We start from the raw sequence: 21,452 nt of genomic DNA, 5'->3' as shown, positions 1-21,452 counted from the left end.
TCAGATATGCATTCGCCTTAAACTAATTCTAACATACCTCAGTTTGTGTTCTAGGTATAAGTGTAGCTAGATCTAAAGAATGGGAATATCTGAAGTTTTTAAAACTTTTTTTAAAAAAATTGAACATATTTGACACCATCTATGTTTTCACATTCACGTGGAGTTTTTTAACAAGAAAAAGCACATAGTAAGATAGGATAGAGATATGAGCTTGAAACTTATAGAAGTTTCCAAAATATACCGAAAAATCTTGTAATAATTCTTCAAATCTTACTGTTTGGTTTAATTCTGGACAATCTCATCCACTGTGAGAACAACCTTAAGAATAAACATTTGTTTTATAAAATACAGGAATTTCGACACAAAAATCTGTAGCCTTGTATGTGATAACTTGGTCATTATCAGTATTTTTGCTTTCTCTCTCTGACACAGTATAAGACATTATTCTTCACAGTTCTACCTTTCCATACTGAGTCAAGAAAATTTTCTGGCATCTGAAAAGTTACTGGAATGTCGTTAAAACCTAACATTTTAATTTGTCTCAAAGGTCATAATTATTCAATTGCAGGGATGGCAAAACAAAGAATGTTTAAGTAGTACCTCCTTTTCTTTATAGAACGTATGTTAAGATTATTCAGTCAGGTAGAATTTTCAAATGAAATGCGGCTTATGCAGGACATATTTGTTAAAGAAAAACATGTCTTTTATAAAGCCTTTTGTCAAAGAACAAAAGGATATCTGTAGTTCCCTGTTCTGCTGCATTGTGATCTGTATGGGAGCTTCCATTTCCCATTTTTCATAACTCATAATCACCACTACATTTCAAAGTTTTTCAAAAGCATGATAAAAAAATCAATCTTACAAAAGTATCTTTAAACATGTACATAACAGTAGTAAAGAACTTGGAAGTTCTGAGAAATATAGTCTGAAGTCAGGAATGTTACCAAAGAGAAATTAATATGAGGCTATGAAGAAGCAGCATAAGAAAGACTCCTTAAAAAATTGAAAGGAAAAAAAAATTTCTTATACATATTAAGAGCAGGATAAGGAATGAAGCGATTGATGTCAAAGCCTGTGGGGTACATATTAGAACCATTTTTCTCTACTTGATTACCTGAAGTAAGGACATTGGAAATCTGGACTACCTTGCTTGAAACACATTGAATTCCTCTGTTAGTGATGAATTTTAAAAATAAGTTATGCAGTCATCTGGGCTGAATGATTTGAACGTAGAGAGCAGAGTACTTCGAGTGGCTTCCAATGATTGATTCCAAGCCTGGTGGTTTATAGTTCAGTTCTATAAAAATTAGTTCCTTGGAGTTTTAGACTAAGAAATCATCATCTTCTTCAATAACATTTGTAAATTCTCAAATAGCCAAAATAAATTCTTTACTTTTTTTTTTCTTCTCATACTTGGTGTCATTACAAATTTATTTTTTGCTCAAATATCACTGGCTACTAAATATTTAACCCAATAATCCCTGTATAGAGGCCAATCTTATATTTACTTTGATACCTACTTGAGTTCAATCTTATGTTTAATAACTCTAGTATGCAGAAATGGCTTAGAAAGACAGATGGTCTAAAAACATTACATCTCAGAGAAATTACAAGTATGCTGCTGTTTACTAAAGCATATCAGGTCATCTATAAATATAACTCGAAGCACACTACTTATTGTCTGATCTTGGCCAACTTTCCTGACTATTCTTATTTCCATCAAATACTTTTTTCAAATGATTAAATGGTCAGCCAAGATAAGGATAATAATACATTTATCTGGAGAAAATAAACAGAATTAATACTCTACTCCTGATTCTATATCTCACATGCTGAAGCATGAAAATAAGTACCACAAATGTCCAGTTGATTACGTTTTGATGCAGAATTTGTGTGCTGTCTCCTAAGCACATTAAATACCAAACAAATCAGAACAATGTAGTTTAAGACTTTTTTGTTAATTGAAGATTTATTACGCAGTTGTCCTCACACAAGTATAATTTTGCAGTTCACCTAAGGTTGTTCGGAATAAGTTATTTTCTACACTAAAAGCATTGCTTTGGGGTATTCTTTTTTAGGTTTATTTGTTTGTTTCTTTTTGCCAGAAAACATAGCATTCCTGGTAGCAGAGTAAACCTTCATTTATTTATTGATGTTGTAATAACTCTCTTCCAATATTGGATTTAAAATAAGTTAGGAATTATGTTGAAAATCACAAAGCTAATACTTTATCCAGCTGCAAAACAAGGGCTTACAAGGGATAAGCAGATAAGTTGCTTATTTGAATGATTTACTGACTGGATAATTTTCTTATAAATGTCTCAGATATAATGTAGTTCCACCAGAACTCTATCCATTTAAAACAGAAAAGCAAGCAAGCAAGCAAGAAAACAAACAAACAAACAAATATTAAAACAACAGCATAAAACTCTTCATGACAAGATTTGGAATTCTTAATTCTTTCTCATTTTCCTCTATTATTTGTAGAACTCACAAAACTGAAAATGAACTTCTCATGTAGATATACGTGTATATTCACAATGGCTATTTCAAGTTGTAAATGTAAAAACATTATCCCACAAAAAACTTGGGATGATGGAATACATATTTTGAGAATTTCAGTATGAAGATTTATGGATCATTCATGTTTATTTCAGATTTTTTATTTTTATTTTTTTAACAAATTCATTCAGATTCAGCTGAATATTATATTAGAATTGTGTGAATGTGCTGGGGATCTATTGCACAGTTTTGGGAATGTTAGTCTCTTACTGAGCTTCTCAACAGAACACGTAGCTCCTGTATGCTTAATTGCTCTGTATTCAAGTCCTGTATTGGAGCTGAATTTAAAAAAGAATAAATAATAATAATAAGCTATTTAAAAAATACACAGTGTAAAATTTTAACTAATTTATCATGTACTTGTGCATTAATTAAATGCACTATGAGAAAACAAAGTCCTTCCTGGGGCTCAGGTAGAAGACTAAATCTTGTAACTTCCAGAGTAGGACATATTTTCTTCACAGGAGCATGATGAACTCAACACAATTTCATTTTTAAATGAATGATGAACTCATATCTTATTACACTCTCTGAAGCACTTTACATGAAACTAAAAGAGCAATTAATGTTTTCCATATCGGCAACATCAGGCATGTAATGATAATGTGATTCCAGCTACTTAAAGATATGATCTTTAAATATAGCATACATTTAACAGAGGTAAAGTAGATAGAAAAAACACCTCTTTTACTTTATAACATTAAAAGCATATGTAGTATTTCAGTGATTAGATTAATCTGATAAAAAAACTGAAATTTATCAAAATATTACCTTTCTCCTTTATACAGGAAATTGGGTTCATAAAGCATTTTTTTTCCCATCTGCAAATAGGGAAAACTAATGCAATGAACACAGGAAAATGCTTGCAGTTAAGTAAAATGCAGTTTTTTGCAGAGACGGAAACCTATTGCTAGATATTTCAGTTAAATATTTATTATCTCTCTGTATGTTACTTTTTTTTTTTTTTTTTTTAATTTATTATCCTTACTTTATTTGGTAGAAAAAGATGTAAAAAGTTTCTATAAATAGATATTTTAAAGTAAAATAATCTACTGCGTTTAACGGAGATTTCACAATATCAACATATATTGAGAACTCAAAAAAAATAAAAAAAGATTCCTTTTTTGTTGTTCCATGTGCAAAATGTGAAATCTTGATATTTCTTCATGTTTTATCATGTTCTCCTGTGTTGTATGAGAATCTCAAGAGAAAGCAAACAAAAACAACCATTAAATTAAAAAAAAAAATCCTCATAAAATTCTTATTTTGAATAATGAAAATGCTCTGAAACCAAGTAGAAAACCTCCATTCTGATTCCATCATTATTTCATTTACTGAATACTGACTACTGAAAATTTACATTTAACTTTCTACTGAGTGCTTTTCTACTCAGTAGAAAGTTCTACCCAGTTTTATACCCTACAACCACCTCCTTATTTATTATTCATCATAAAGCAGATTTTTAGTGATAATGAGCAATATTTTGTTAAGAAATTAATATAAATGATAACAAATAAACTTTATTTCTTTATAGCCTCATGAAATACTGAGTTTGAAACTATTCTGAAATTATGAATTAAATCCAAAACTGAGATGTCTGCTAATTAACTTGCTAAATATATTGAACCACATAGATTTCTCAGAAATCTCTGCTACTTAGAGCATTTGATTGAAAAGCATTTTTTCCATCGATCCAGCTTTAAATGTTGAGCAAAGAATCACATCAGTATGAATTATTCACTGGATTTCACTGGTAAAATCTCCATTATATCAATGATGTATCTCTGTGTGGGAAGTTATTTGCAACTTGTCCTAACAAAATCAAGTTTATATATCGATGTCTTAAAAAATACAATGTGTTGAATTCATTTACCTGTTGCATTGCCTTCTACGCTACTGACCCTAACCAGGTCAGGACCAAATAGCTGCACGTATACACCAGTATGATGAACAGCAAAATCAGAGAATCAAGGGAATCACAGAATTGTAGGTGTCGGAAGGGACCTCCAGAGATCATCGAGTCCAACCCCCCTGCCAAAGCAGGTTCCCTACACTAGGTCGCACAGGTAGGCATCCAGGCAGGTCTTGAACATCTCCAGAGAAGGAGACTCCACCACCTCCCTGGGCAGCTTGTTCCAGTGCTCCGTCAGTCACCCTCACTGTAAAGAAGTTCTTGCACACATTTGTGCAGAACTTCCTATGCTGCGGTTTCCGGCCATTTCCCCTTGTCCTGTCTCTACTCACCACTGAAAAGAGTCCGGCCTCGCCATTCTGCCCCCCACATCTTAGATATTTATAGACCTGGATCAGGTCCCCTCTCAGTCTTCTTTTCTCAAGGCTGAACAGACCCAGTTCACTCAGCCTTTCTTCATAAGAGAGATGCTCCAAGCCCTTCACCATCTTCGTGGCCCTCCGCTGGACTCTTTCCAAGAGATCCCTGTCTTTTTTGTACTGGGGAACCCAGAACTGGACACAGTACTCCAGATGAGGCCTTACCAGGGCAGAGTAGAGGGGGAGGATCACCTCCCTCGACCTGCTGGCCACACTCCTTTTATTGCATCCCAGGATGCCATTGGTCCTCTTGGGCACAAGGGCACACTGCTGGCTAATGGCCAACCTGTCGTCCACCAGGACACCCAGGTCCCTCTCCGCAGAGCTCCTCTCCAGCAGGTCATCCCCCAGCCTGTACCGGTGCATGCAATTATTCCTCCACAGATGCAAGACTCTATGCTTGCTTCTGTTAAACCTCATCCAGTTTTTTTTCTGCCCAGCTCTCCAGCCTGTCCAGGTCTCGCTGAATGGCAGCACGGCCTTCAGGCGCTTATTACAAGTGAAACCTGGCTTATATACCCTATGTGCTTCATCTACGCCCCTAAAGCATGCGTCATACATCCATAAGAGCAGGGGAGGTCCTACTGTGTCACATCCCGATGGGGTGTCTTGCAGTCGCCTACTACATTTACCTAATGATTTATCAGATAATGAAGATGAGAAAATATAAATTTGAAATCACAGAATCATAGAATCACAGAATTGCTCAGGTTGGAAAAGCCCTTAAATATCATCAGTCCAACCACAACCTGACCATGCTACCCTAACTCTAAAAATCCTCTGCTAAATCATGTCCCTGAGCACCACATCCAAATGGTTTTTAAACACATCCAGGCATGGTGACTCAACCACCTCCCTGAGGAGCCTATTCCAATGCTTAACAACCCTTTTTGTAAAGAAGTTTTTCCTGATATCCAAACTAAACTTACCCTGGTGCAACTTGAGGCCATTTCCCCTTGTCCTGTCACCTGTCACCAGTGAACTAATGAGTCACAAATCTGCCTGTGGTAAGATGTTTGGAGCTAGGTGATCTTTAAGGTTCCCTCCAACTCAATCCACTCCATGATGCTATGATTCCATGATTTCTATTTGCCTTCAAGGATACTAATAGGGCATGTTCATGATCAGTCTAAAGTTCTTCTACCTTTCAGTACTCATCAATTTACCAACATGGTGTTGAGTGGGCTAAAAACATTAGAGACTAAAATGCATCCACTCAAATAAATGAAAAATGAAATGAAATAAAATAGAATAAATAAATAAAACAGTATAAAATCTTCAATCACAACTTAAGGGAAAAAAAAGAAAAAAAAGAAAAAAATATTTATTTTTCTAATTCGTGACAAAAGTAATTTAGATATGGATATGCACATGTACATATCTATATTTACATTCATTATTTTTTATGAAAAGGTAATTTTCACCATTTTTCTTGTGAAGAAGTGGGAATCATGGGAGGAAATGAATGAATCCAGCGTTCTTTCTATTCCCAGGTTTTCTATAGAAAAAGATACAAACCTTTCAAAATAATTTAGGTAAAAAATTGTTCCTTCTACACAGTCTTTTATTATTTTGTTTGTTAACTGCAGTGGGGAGATATGTGCATGTGTGAGTGTGAGAGAGATCCTAAGAGAAAGAGAGAAACACAAGAGATTCATGTTTTATAATGCACCCTCTGGATCTTATTTTGCAATTCATTGATTATTAAATCTAGTCAAGGAATGCATTATTTATGACTTCTTTTCAAACACAATTTTCTGATGCTACTGCTGTTGCACTCAATTTCTATTAGCTCTCCTTTGTTTCCTAAACAATAATGATTGCATTAATGAGTTAAATATCAGTTATGATGTAATCCTTTTCCTTCCTACTTCCATTTGCACCTCCCCGTAATGCAAGAAATAGAAGAAAATGGCACATAATGATAATTTCTAGGCCCTGTGTGGGTGGAACTTTTTGAGCTGACAAGGGAAAAATAATCACAATTGTTCTCAGCAAGAGAATAATGATGTTAAAATGTTGGGGAGAAAAGGAAATTTTTCTCCGTTTTCTATTTGTTTGTTTTTAAGGGAGTATTTTAAAGGAGTAGTAGAAGTCAAAATAAAAAGAAGATCTGAGAAAGACACAGAAAAACCAAATAAATAAATCAATAATTTTTCCGATCCTAAAGAATAATCCTACAGTTTATATGATCCTCTAACATCGTTGGTGAGCCTTTATTTATTTTTTTATTTTTTTTGCAAATAATCAGATAGTTCACAAGTATAGTGTTACTTGTCATACAGGACTGCTATTGGGAACCCTCTGCTCATCGACCCTTCTCCTTGGTGAGAAAATGTTTGTACCATTAGTACAACAGATGCTTCATTCTCCCCACTGATATTTCATACAAAAACAGGCAAATAACAACTGCTGAACATCAGCCTTCTCTTAAATTGTTAGGGAGAAAAAAAACCAAACATTATCAATGCCAATTGCATGATTACCTGTATTCATTGGACATTTATACGTTGTAAGTATTTGCAGTAGTGTATCTGAGAATATATGGAAATAATACTTCTATGAGAAAACAAACAAACAAACAAACAAACAAACACACAGGTACAGATATTCAATTTCCTAACCATTTAGAGTGAGGTTGAAATAATTTCCAGGACAACAAATATACAGAGAAATGAAGGAAAAAACTTGTAATTTCCTAATGAATTGTGAATTGACAGATAAAAGTTACATGTGGCAGCTTTCACAGATTCCCTGTGTCACTTTGAAGTCTCATTTCTCTACCTTTAAAAAGCAGACATCATTTGCTACTTCTGTTCTTCATCTTGTCCAGCTTTGCTGGAACAGAGGATCAACTTAGGGCTTCAAAAATGCTTCATGTGTTACAGACTTTATGTCAGTACAACTATTACAGCTGCACTGAAAAAAACATGATACCTTTCATGATTATTTTGTTTGACATGTCATTAATGTTCAGAGGGGGCTTGCTCCTCCCCCCTCCACCCTTCCCCCCACCCCACACTTCAGTTCCATTTTGGAAATACTGTGTAAAAGTCTGTTTCACATTTGCCTCTAATTTTCTATTTCACCTCGTTGGACAATTGTGCTCTTCCTCAAGGGCCATAAACATTACATAGCACTCTGGAGAAGCTTTTGTGTGTATTTTTTTAATGTTTTAGTCTCCATGGTTATAAATGAATTTACTGGTGTTAACATGCTATCTTTTGATTGAATCCAAGACTAATTAAGTTAGTTATGTAATTATTATTCTAAAGACTCTCCTTGTATGCCTCATCTATCTTTATGTTACTGAAAAATGCATTTTCCTGTCTACATTTTGCTGCTTGAGTGAATATAAATGTGCTCCTTGGGTCAGCTAACACTGAATAAAATTTTTCTAAGTTAATGAGTACCGAAAAATAAAAGGGGGAAATTAAGAGTTCTGACAGGATCTACTTACATATTCCCTAGTCTTCCCAATCAACTGTGTGTATCTCTCAGAGTCTCCTTTCATTAATGCAGGTAGCCTAAATAAAAACATCGCCATGTGTTGAGATACAGTTTGAGCAACCTGGTCTACAGCAGGGGGTTGGAACTGCATGATATTAAAGATCCCTTCCAACTCAAACCATTCTACGATTCTGTGATTTTGTATTTGTATTCTGTCTTGGTGCAGTGTGTCCTAGACAAAAGCACATTAATGACTACTGAGATTTCATATTAGATAAATTCATCTGCAATTACTTTAAATATCCCTAAAGTTATCATTCAAAGATCACTCTTCAGACATTAAACTAAGGAAGGGAACATGAACAAGGATGTTTCTGTCTCTGACAGACAGAACTAAGGACTTTACTCCATGAATTAGATACCACCATTTTGGAACTAAGTATTGACTCCTTCCTAGTTGCATTGCTGTGACATGGACTCTGACACATAGAACAAAAGAACCAATACTGAAAGTTTGCCTTGGGCATTTGTGTTACTCAAATGACTTTAAAAGATGTTTCAGAGCATAGGAACATTTGGATTATTTCTTTGGACATCACTTTCTGTGAACTTACAGTTACTTGCTGCTACTATTTAGGATTAAATTCTGAAAGCTTCTGTAGACTTTTTTTCTCTCCACTTTAACAGTCAACTTTAATTGGCTGTTTCCTAATGAGGAAGTGCCTACTTCTTTTATATTCAACTGACCAAAGCTTTGGAAATGTTAAACCATTGTTCAGAGTGTTTAGGGAAAAGCTACCTAACTGCAGAAGGAGAGGGAGTGTGCACAAATAGAGCATTGATTGCAAGAAAAGGACAAAGTAGGAGGCTTTTTCTGCTTGAATTTTAGCAAAGAGATCGATGCTACACCACTGGGCAGACTTCAACAATGCTGGATCAAGTACCTTTGCATACTAGAGGCCTCTACTGAGATAGAATTCTTGAGGGAAAATGCTGGCATATATCCTGTAGGATGTACCTGATACTTCTCTCTGGAGCTAGAGATAGAAGTGGTGTCACATTGGGGTTAAAAAAAAAAAAAAAAAAAAAAAAAAAAACCAATCAGAAGAAGTGAGTGGTCTGTGCACAATCAAAAAGAATGAAAAGGTCATTAAGATGGACTCCGTAAGGACTGCAAATGGTGAGGAGCCTAAGCCAATATTTAATGCAAGGGAAGTTAAATACAGAAATAGGGCCCCAGAGGTACAGATGGGTTGCGTGAAGAGGAAACTACTGAGCGCCAACATGGGCAAATGCAGAGATCTATATGGGGAAAAAATATGGGGAAAAATAGCAGCATACAACAGTATAGATTAGTTCATGGTTGTCCAATACTGTGGCTTGCCTGGGCCTTATTGAGAGTACAGGAATTGCCTTGGGACACACACAAAGTATGTTATGTAGTTAATATATTTCAATTAAAAAAAACCCTATTTTTTAAATGTATTATTTATTAAAACATTAAAAAACAACAACAGCAGCAACAACAAACAGAAAGCAAAAAATAACCTGTAAATCTAGTGGGGCATCACCCTGCTTTTGGGATACTAATGACCAGTGTCTGGTTCAATGGAAATAACTGCACTTCCTAGGTAAGGGTGTTCATCAGAGATTTTTGGTGTGCTTCATCCTTCACAATAATTGTCACAAATGTAAGTACTGCTAACAAGCGATGACATGAATAAGATATGACTGTGAAATTAGGGATATTTTTTCTCTTGTAAGATAGGGATTATAGAAGTGTGGTAAAGAAACAAGACAAAAGGTTTTTATTTTTATTTATTATTTACTTATTTATGAGTTAAACGCCTGATTGTAACTCTATAATGTATTTATATTGCAAACAATGAATTTAGACTGACTGAAAATCATCACAAATATACAAAAATTAAAAATTAAAAATGAAGCTTTTTGGAAATCCTGAAAGCTATTCTTAAATTTCTCTATCAAAATGGAAAGCACAGCTTCACATATTTAACTGATCTCAGAACTAAATTTAGCCGATGCATCAAAATGCATATTATTTGCCATAAGTTGAGCTCGCCAATATTTCTCATTTCAGGAGCTGCCATTGTCTGAAACACTGCACAGATAAGGTGATTTTCACTTCGAACATACATGCTTAACTTGTTTAAATAAGAGGTCAAATCCACAAAAAAAAAAAAAAAAAGCTATATCTGTGAAACAATTTTAATCTTCAGGTTCTAGCACAAATTCTCTTTTTTTTTTTTCTTCTTTTTTTTTTTTCTTCTTTTTTTTTTTTTCCAATAAAGGACTTGATTTCACTTTGCAAAGCATACAGTGTTTTTAGCACTTCATTCTGACTTAGCCACTTTTTTCCCTCAGAAAAGTAAATGATGACAGCATAATAGCCATCCATTCTTCTAAGAAACTCCTAGAACTGGTAGTGACTCTGTCCCTTAGACTTTATGAAATTCATAGCTTTGATGATGATTTGCATGACGTTATCCGTTTTTAAAGCTTTTACACATAAATTATCTTGATGTGTGATACAGTGATATTTAATCAAATATGAGTTATTTGTGGTAACTCCATAATCAGAGATTTAATGTGTCTTTCAGTGGCACAAAAGGAGCCAGTGACAATGTATTTATCACCAATGCCTCTAATGAAAATGGTAATATTCATATCTGTAGCATCACTACTTTCATCTATTGCTGAAACATACAAGGTAAAATTAGCAGATTTACTCTCCAAACATTTTTTGATAGATTTTCTTATTTCTTCAGTTTACCTGGCTGTTGGCTAGTGACTCAAACATTTTAGAAAAAAATAGTATTTTTTTTTAAATCAAGACACATTATATTTGCTTGACAAACTCATTAGCAGGAAATGGCTTTGCTGTCTTTGCAATCAGATTTTCTATTATGTAACTAGATTATTTAACAGAGTATATTTGAGTTATATATTTTTAATTTTTTTTTTTTTTTTTTTTTTTTTTTTTTTTTTTTTTTTTTTTTTGAGGTGACAATTATTTCAGTTCTGCTGTTTTGTCTTTACAAAACATTCCTTGATATAATTAGAATTTGGTAGCATGTTTCTGGATATGTTTTTCAACCTGTAATCATTGAATACTGATATGACTTCCTTGCAATTTAAGCACAGTGTCATAATATTTATCAACTCTGTTCCCTCCCTGTGTCCATGGCTGCTCGGTTGCTGTCTTGATGAAGTGGCAGTGGGGAGTGCGGGCCACAGTGTGAGTGGTGCCTGGGCCACTTGCAACCTGTGGGTTGTGGGTTGGACATGCCTGATTCAGAGGCTGACCTGCTGGAAACGAGCTCTGCAGAAAAGGTCTTGTGTGTCCTGATGGACAGACTGACCCTGAGCCAGCAGTGTGCAATTGTAGCCAATCTGGTCTGCCCTCATGAAGCCACGTCTGGATTACTGTCCATTTCCAGGCTCATCAGTTCAAGACAGACGGGAACTTCTAGAGATTTCTACTGGATGGCTACAAAGACGATTAGAGGTCTAGAGCATCAACTAAATGAGTAGAGGCTAAGACATCAGAGTCTTTTCAGGCTGAAGAAGAGAAAATTTAGAGGGGGAATCTTATTAATGCTAAAAAAGCCCTAAAGAACAGGTTTCAAGTGGTTGGGACCACATTTTTTTTTTTTTTTTGGCGGTGCCCAAAAGTGATACCAGAGGAGACACTGGGCACAAACTGAACAGAAAATTCCACAGAAACTTGATGAAAAAATTATTTACTGTGATGACAGAAGAATGCTGGAGCAAGCTGCCCAGAGAAGTTGTGAAGTCTTCTTGTGTTTAGATATTCAAAGCCCTTCTGGGTACTTTCCTGTGTAATCTACTCTAGGAACCTCCTTTACTAGGAGGGTCATACTACTTGATCTCCACATGTCCATTCCAATCCCTATCAGTCCGTGATTCTTGATTCTGTCTTTCTGTAACCTCCCATCTTGAAAACATTAAAGTTTGCTTTTGACAAGACCACGAACATCCATTTTATTCAGACATGCTTTTCATGCGTTTGTCTAGATGACTTGTACACATGAACCCTGTTCCATCTGGTGTGTTTTCATTGTGGAATCAAAGGGTAAACATTGTGAGACAAAACTAATAGCTGTGAACTGATATCAGTCAAACCTGACAGATGCTTGTTTTTTCTTTTCTCTTTCCTTTTTTCTTGCAAAGAATTAACAACTTAATTCAAACTGCCTATGTTTTCTCAGCCTGAAAATATTTGGGTGACAAGTATTCCCTGCATGCATGCTTGCAGATAGCAAATGAAATTTTTTTTTCTGAGAACACTAGGAAAAGAGTGTTGGAAAAGGTCTGAAGTTTCACAGATGCACACTTATGCTTGAGGGCTTTTCAAGAGATTGAACGTCGGATGACATATCAGAGGAATCCACTCTTCTCCTGTCAGACTACTGATAAGAAATTAAATCCCTAATGATTTCTCCTTCCTCAATAGCCCATCACCTACATTCAGTTAGAGTCAGCATGAATTATACTATGAATGTATGTAATAAAGCTTGAAATGAAGTAAAGTGTTGATGATACCATCCTTAAGGAAAAAAGGAAAGAACTTTGTATGCATTAAAAATGTATAATTAGGGATGGGCACTATTTAATATATGGAGGGAAGAATTCCTGCAATCATAACTTAATGAGTTCTATGAATCCTTCAAGAGATATCAGAAACACAATTACAAAAGTTTGCAGATGGGAAAATGCAACATACCTTGGCAGTCTCTCTTCACACATTTGATGTTTTTTTTCTGTCATACTTCATTAAAGAATATAAAAATCACAGAGAAAATCATTATTTATTCTTACCCACCTTGTCACCATTAGTCTTTTTGATCACTGAGTTATTCAATATAATACTCAAAGTTCTGCGGCTGTTCTTGTTTTTCATAACCTTTCCCAGCCTTATCTTAATTCCGTGTAAACTGTAAGAAGAGTTTACAAACATTGACCTTTATAACAAAGACTAATTTAAGGTGCTGGGTGACAAAACTACTTTCTATTTTAAAACTCTTCATATTTTAAAAGAAATAGAAAGAGATGTTAACAGCAAGGTTTTTGACAAATTATTAATATACTGTACAGGAGCTGTGAGAGCTCATTCTGAAGCTCTCATATTAGAAGACTAAACTATTGTTTAGAAGTTATTTACCTAATTCAAAGGAAAAAAATTTGCTCTGAGTCATTAAGTCAGTTGTGATAAAGTATGTGGCAAGATCCCTAGAAAGTAAAATACTACATTTAAAATTCAACATGCTTGAGGAAGTAATAGTCACCCAATATACCCATAATGTATCTCAGATAAACACAATTTCAACTACAGTAAGGGACAAAAAAAACCAACATATTTGAACTAGTTTGGAAGCTATGAAAAAGGACTTAATATAGATTCATTAGGAAATATTGCATAGAATTGCTACCGTATCAAATGTATTCAGTGTTTTTGTTATAACTGAGTACATATGGAATTCTTTAAAACTGATTTTAAATCAGAACACTAAATGCCTCTATAAATTCTGATATATTTTACAGGTAATAAACTGAATACTTTTTGAAGTGCTAATGACTGCATTTTAGAAGTAATTTTTATAGCTTCAGTTTAAATTACAAAATCTACTTAAATTTGGAGTTTTTAATATAGATCACGTTCTTTTTATTAAAAAGAGTGTGCCATCAAAGTAAAAATGATAAAGTCTGAAATATTACCATGCTTCATTTTAGGTAATATTTCCAAAGCAATAATAAAACACTTTACCAATCAACCAGTTAATGACCAATGTAAGTTGTTATAAGACAACTGACAGAGCTTAATTTATGTAGTTGGCCATTTAATCATCAATAAAAAGGTTATTAGTCAAGAGCGTAAAAATTATTCATATAAATCCCAGTTATATAATTAATAAAATATCCAATTACTTTTCTGAAATAATTTACTTTATTCTTACCAAAGCATAATGCAGTTAATTTATTACTAACATTTTGTTTTAGTTGATTTTGGCCCAATAAACAAAGATTTGCCCTGATCACAACCCTGAAAGGAAAACAGGATTGTAATGAAGAATTTGTCTTAACTATACTCTATGTAGCTATTAACACCAGGAAGTTCAGGATGCAAATATTGATCCATTAGGATGCAGAAAAAGGAATATTTATAACTTCTATCCTATATGGTTTATAGTCTTTTCAGTAGAAATATTATTGTTACATTAGTATCTCAAAAGTCAGCTTTATAAGCCCACCTAAGAGTAAATTAAAGAGTACCAAAGAGATGTTAATGCTTCTCTTTAGGAGATACATCACTAATATTTGCAGCAATTTTGACTTTATTAATCATAGACTTGGAGCGTTACTGCAGGATCTACTTTTTCAATAGAATCTTGATATTAATGACATGCAGAAATTGCCATATCTGTGACTGTATTCATTATGCCTTTTCAGTAGTTATGACCTTGATTTGAAAATGCAAACTTACATGGCTAAAAATTACTCTTTCAAAAAGGACTTCCTCAATATAATTGATACTAAGTGGAAGTCAGTGGAAATCAGACTGACTCTATATTTCTTCTCTCAATTTTCCTTCATTTAAATGACACTAGGAATTCATAAAGTGAGATTTCTATTTATGTAATAAACATAAATGGAAACAGGGAAAAAGTCTTTAGGCAGTTTTAAATGTAACCCAAAAATACAGCTAGTACACCCGTTCCAAATAAGCAAACACCATGAAGGCTTTAATTAAGAAACAAGTATTAAAAAAAATAGCTAATTTCCTAATTAAATCAAAAGCACATGTAAATGAGTTACAAGTGATTTTGTTAGCGGTGTCATTGTGTCTTTTAGGTGTAACGTACAGTTTTTAACAGGCAATTACTTAGTTCTTGAATAGTTAATTCAGTAATGCTGTCAAATGATACACATTGCCTTCTGATGAAAAATGCTGAGAAAAGTAGTAAATTGGATCCAAATATGCCAGAAAAAGATACAAATAATAGCAAGTTAGGGTAAATTCACAATGATGTCAGTGCTTTTAGGAACATCTATTTCACACCTGCTCTGCTTGAGCAGAGTTGAAAATCTTTCAGATTCTCTTTAATTGTTTATAATGTATTGAACACTTAACATAAATATTCTAAAAATAATATATCTTCAAGATAATTGAGGCAATTAATTTGGAGAAAAAAGAAAATAAAAAAAAAAAATCAGACAACCAATGGTTTTGCCTAAAGCAGAACAACAGGAAAAGGAACAGAACTTAAGTCTTTTAGTTGACTATTTCATATAAAAGAAGGTATTTATTACAGAAGAATCGCTCTTACATCACTCTTATCTCATAAACATTCAAAAGGAATATTGTCTCTAATCATCTTACCTAGCCCCTTGTCAATGTTTAACATGTCCAATAGTCAAGTTCTTCATAAAAAAAGATATTGATTGAAAGAGTTTTGCTCCTTAAAGATAAAATGCAAGGCTTGGAATTGTTTGTTCACATGTTTGTTCACATTAGCATGAGAGGCTCAGATGAGGTATTGTAATTCCTGAGCTTTTGAACTGTTGTACAATTTCTCCCATGAGATCTCTCCCCTCTATTAGAATCACAGTACTATAATGTTGAAAATTCATAACTGTTTACATTTGTTCCCCTCAAATATACAGAAATCGCAGATATGAATTATGAATTGATAGAATAAAGTAGAGAGGACATATACTGAAAAAATCTAGATTTCAACTAGTCTGTCAGTTAGCACTAAAAAGCAGTGACATTACTTGGTGTTTCAGTATTAAGCTTAGTAAATAGACCAAAACATGAATAACATAAGAATCTTCGGTTCCAGGAAGTTTTAAGAGTTTAGGAACACTGACTTTCTTTTTTCCCTTTTAATTTTTCCTTCTTTATTTAACAGGGATCTCTTCTTCATCCTTCTGCAGACTGTTGATGTACAAGTCATCTCAGTTCTCATCACCTAAAAGAGGCTTCATTGAGCATCCTGCCTCATTGACTTCCTTTTTTTAATCCTCATTTCATTCTGAAAGTTATTGACTGTTCCTTAATTTCTCTCCTCATAAGTTATTGCCTTTACAACTGAATGCTTTAATTTATAACCCATATCATGTCTATACACTACTGCTTTCTGTGATTTATGACGTATGCGTTTTTCTATTGTTTAACTCCATAAAGGTAGTTTGGATTAAAATTCTGCGGAAGAAAATCCACTGCCACACAGCTAATAAAATCAGCATGCACTACTGGCTCCACAGCATCATTAAAACACAGACATTTGTTTACAGACAGAAATGGATTTTTAAAACAATTTTGATTGAATGTTATGGCACTGTTACAATATTACTGAAATTTCTGCATAGTCTGAAAACTAATAAAATAGCAAAACAACAGCAACAAACAAATTTCTTGAAACTACTCTAAAACAAATAAGAATGATGAAATGTATTCCCCTGGGAATTTGGGTGTTCCAGAACATCTGTGAGCCTGTTAAACAGCTAAAAGATTTAGAAACAGAACTTGATTAAGGAAGAGAATTAGCAAACTTAAAGAAATCTCCTTTGTTTACATCTCTAGATCCTACATACAATATTCTTTTTTCTTCATATTGGCTCTGATTAAAAATAAGATTGTTTAGTACTTTACAGAATTGAGAATCAGAAAGACTCCTTTAATTCATCATTCATTCATTATTCACTTCTCTCCTCACAATTTGTGCAACAAAAGCAAAAGCAGGAAAGTGGAGATTCATTTTCAATGTACACTTACTTGTAAGTCACCAGCAAAAAAAATGTAATTTTGGTGCTCTAATTTATATGTTAAAAACATTTGTATGTCAACTCTGTTTAAAAGGATGGGAGTTGAGAAAAAAAATGATGTTTATATACTAGATATGCATAATTTTCTGGTGAGCTAAAAGCACAGGAAGACAGCAAGAATTAAGACAATATTGGGTAATAGTTATATCTCTGTATTGGCCTAGGCAAAATCAGCGTGTAGGAGTCCACAAAATTCAGCTATTTAGTGCTTTCACATATGGAAGTGTATAGACACTTCACATTTAAAGTGATCATTTCTCTGGCATGCTGTCATAGCATCTGACAGTCACTGGTGCAGAAATCCCACACTTCATACACCCTGGAGCCTCCATAATTCATTATGTCCAGTTTGTTACTCATTATTATAATGGGGCTCTTAGGAATTGGTCTGAACGCGTTTTGAACATCTTCAAGAATGAACATCTTCTACAGCTTATCTGTGTCCATGACAGAATGCATAATAACATTCAAGCTGTTTTTCTTTAATTATTTATTAACTGCTAATTGAAATTGCCATTTTCTTAATATTCCGTCCTTTTACTATGTGCTTCTAAGAACAGTCTGGCCATTTTTATTTATTTTTTTTTTATTTCTTTTTGCACCTTCCCATTCATTCCCATCTAGTTTCCTATCTTCATTGCTTAGAAGTCTGGATGGCAAAATGTAGTTAAATAGGTGGGGGCAAAATCTAGCTGTTCAGGAGAGTAGAGCCTGGATTTTGAATGAATTCTGATTTATGTGGTAAACTAGGAAGTCTTAATCTCGTTATGTAGTAAGTATATATTTATATTTAAGTTTAAATTTAAGTTTATATATTTAAGTTTATATTTAAGTTTATATTTAAAATAAATATATTTAAATTAAAATTTGAGGTTATATTTTCAGTATGTTGAATACAAGCAGTTTCTACCTATTCTTAGAGGACAGATACACTGGTCAAATAATGAACTTAAATAATGGGAAAAAAAACAACAGACTATAATTAATGAAATCTTTTTTTCCCCTAACATATCTAAATCACGCTATAACTGATTCCAAATTATTAACTGCTTCACAAACACTGCAATTGCAGAATGCAAAACACAGATCAAAAGATCCAATACCATAAACATTTTGAGTTATGGGCTGATAAATATAAGGAGTAATGGTGATGGTTATCCAGTAGACCTTCAACGAATGAGTGATCTGCATTTGCATTAGAATTAAAATGATTTTCAAATGACAAAGTGCCACATTTTATTTAATGATATATATAAGTCAGGTGCTTTTTTATTTAATATATCACATCTACAAGACTTTTAACAGTATTTCATATTAAAAAAATGGGTGAAATGGGTGGCAAACTAAATCAGAGTCACAAAAGAATCAGTGGACAATACCATGAAAATAAAGCTGTGTTTTTGTCAATATGGTTGTCAAAACACTTCTTTATGTTAAAAAAGGAGACTGGTTTCTAGAAACATTAGGAAAGTTTGGAAGCATTCATCACAATGCTCAATTATTTTATTTCCCCCCTATCAAAGCTCAAAATGTTAAACAGTAGTGAAAATATTTTTGTTTATCTTCTAGATCCTAAAATGCACTGAAAGGTTTGCCATCACCAAGGAACCTTCAGAAATTTTCCCAAAATATTTTGAGATAGTTTTCCCTTTTCACAGTTTCAGATGCAAACCATGGAAACTGGCTTGACGATTTAAAGGGAAGAGAAGGGAAGGGAAAAGAATGCTAGATCAAATGAAGATTAACTTCTATTTCTTCTTCCCAGCAATAAGATATTAAATTTTCAATAACATAGGAAGTATTTACAAGGCCATGTGTCAGGTCCTGCACTTTGGCCACAATAACCACATGCAGTGCTATAGGCTTGGGGATGAGTGGCTGGAAGACTGTGAACAGGAAAGGGACCTGTTGGTTGATGCTCAGCTGAACATGAGCAGACAGTGTGCCCAGGTGGCCAAGACGGCCAACAGCATCATGGCCTGCATTAGAAATAGTGCGGCCAGCAGGAGCAGGGGGAGGTAATCACCCCTCTGTACTCAGCACTGGTGAGGCCACACCTCGAGTATTGCGTTCAGCTTTGGGCCCCTCACTACAGGAAAGACACTGAGACCCTGGAGAGTGTCCAGAGAAGGGCAATGAAACTGGTGAGGGGTCTGGAGTACAAGTCTTATGAGGAGCAGCTGAAGGAACTGGGAAGACTCCAAGAGGAGCAATCTCCAAAAGAGAACCTTCCTCAGTAGCAGTAAGTTCTTAAATGGGGTCTAGTAGAGGTGGAGTAAGGCTTCACCCCTTCCAGTAGCACAGGTGAAGGCAGTTCACCTATGCTTCCAGGGTTTCATTGCTTGCCTCAGGTGGTCAATCAGAAATCTAGGCATGATTCAGCATTTCCCATGTACATGGTTAATGGACCAAAGGAGACAACTAACAGAATATTGTTTTACAATTTACGTTAACATGCAAACCTATCTCAGAAATCTACCAAGAATTACGTGAATGGGATATAAAGGGAAAACAAAACAAAACAAAACACAAAACCAAAAATGGAAGTAAAAAGTAACTCTTCAGAGTCCAAGGAAAAGACCTAATCTGTCCTCACTCTATCTCAGAGCTCTAAATTAACCATTGTGCAGAATCATACAAATCTGAGTAATCTAAGGTTGTTAACTAGTACCTTAAAATGGCAGAGAATATCTGAAATGAGTTTAATGAATGAAAGTTCAGATTATTTTCTGGTAGGAAATTGTAACTTTAGTCAAGAAGAGTTCTTGATGCTTATTATTTAAGCTGAAATTAGAATACTAAAAAAGTATTATACGAATATGCAGCTTATTTGAGAGAAGAGAGAAAATCATTCTTCTAGTGAATTCATAATACTTCTATTAAATTTTCAAAATCTTTAGATACGATGCCATGCAGTAACTCAACAGCACAGAGCCTGGTTGGAGACATGTAACTGTTTGTGTTAAATAACCATAAGTATTAATTTTCAGTTAGCAAAGGCACTGCTCTGTTGCTGCTATCAACTCAATGGTTTTAATTGTTGTTAGCAATAAATGAAAAGATAAAAAAGACAAAAGCACCAGCCTTTTTTTCTTTTTTTTCTTTTTTTCTTTTTTTTTCTTTTTTTTCTCTCTCTCTTTTTTTTTTTTTTTTTTTTTTTAAACGGCAGAAGGGCTTCTTTGAAGGTGGGAGTAATTCAGTGAGTTTGAAAGACATACATAGGTTATTATGAGGCTCAAGCCAATCCTTCACCATTATCTTAATTTCTTTTGGGTAACTGACAAAAATGCTGGCAGCAATTGAAGGTAATAACTGCAATTAATAATAAATAAATAAAAACATAATACATAGTTGCATTGATCCATTGATGTTATGCTAACTGCTACAGAATACTAGAAAACTTACAGGTTATTGGCCAGAGTCTCTTTCTCAGTGTCATCTATCTGACTTACTTCCAAGTAGAACACCGGCATCTTACAAACAGATATAAAAGTATGAAACATGGATGATATTTGGCCACTTTTGCAAAGAAAAAAAATGAAGTTATTGGTGACTTGAATTTTTACCTTCTGGCAGGCACCTAACAGGTACTTTTTAGCAGCTATATAAATTGTTCCTTGATTTCTTTGATACCTTGTAAAAATAAAGCCCAGCATGGCGGAATTAATCTGATAGAGCAAGAACTCTTGTTTTTTCCATGTGTTAGCTTAAGGGAAGTTAACTGGCAATCAGAGTAAAGGTAACAAAAGGTAAAAAAATTAGTTAAAAAAAAATTATTGACTGAAATTCTTCAACTAGTGATGATATCGTTTAATTAAATAGCTACTTTGTTTAATAAGATAACTGTATTTATAGGGTCTAATGCACATGAGTAAAGCTTTAAGCCTTTCAGAGGTTTTTTGCTGTGCTCTAGCAAATGAATATGAAAACATCTGAAGTTATGTATGAACAAAATGAAGACATCTGTTGTAGATTTTCTGATACAATACATTGGCAAAATTGACATAGTTGAAGGAAATTAGATTCTATGTTCAATTCTTCTCTTAATAGTGAGAGGGCTTTGATGTGTATTTGAAAACACATTTCTGTGTTCTGAGACACTGACTGCATAGCGAAGTCCCTGAAGGTAGTTTAGTAGGTGTATTTTGAGAAAAGCATTTACTTCCTTACATGAGCTGTGTGTATCTATCAGAGTATTAAATTCCTGTTTCTTTTTTCCAGTTTCCATGTATTTATTT

The sequence above is a fragment of the Lagopus muta genome, chromosome Z (genome assembly GCF_023343835.1).
Source record: "Lagopus muta isolate bLagMut1 chromosome Z, bLagMut1 primary, whole genome shotgun sequence".
In the NCBI taxonomy this organism is placed as follows: Eukaryota; Metazoa; Chordata; class Aves; order Galliformes; family Phasianidae; genus Lagopus; species Lagopus muta.
This window is presented reverse-complemented; position numbering follows the sequence as displayed.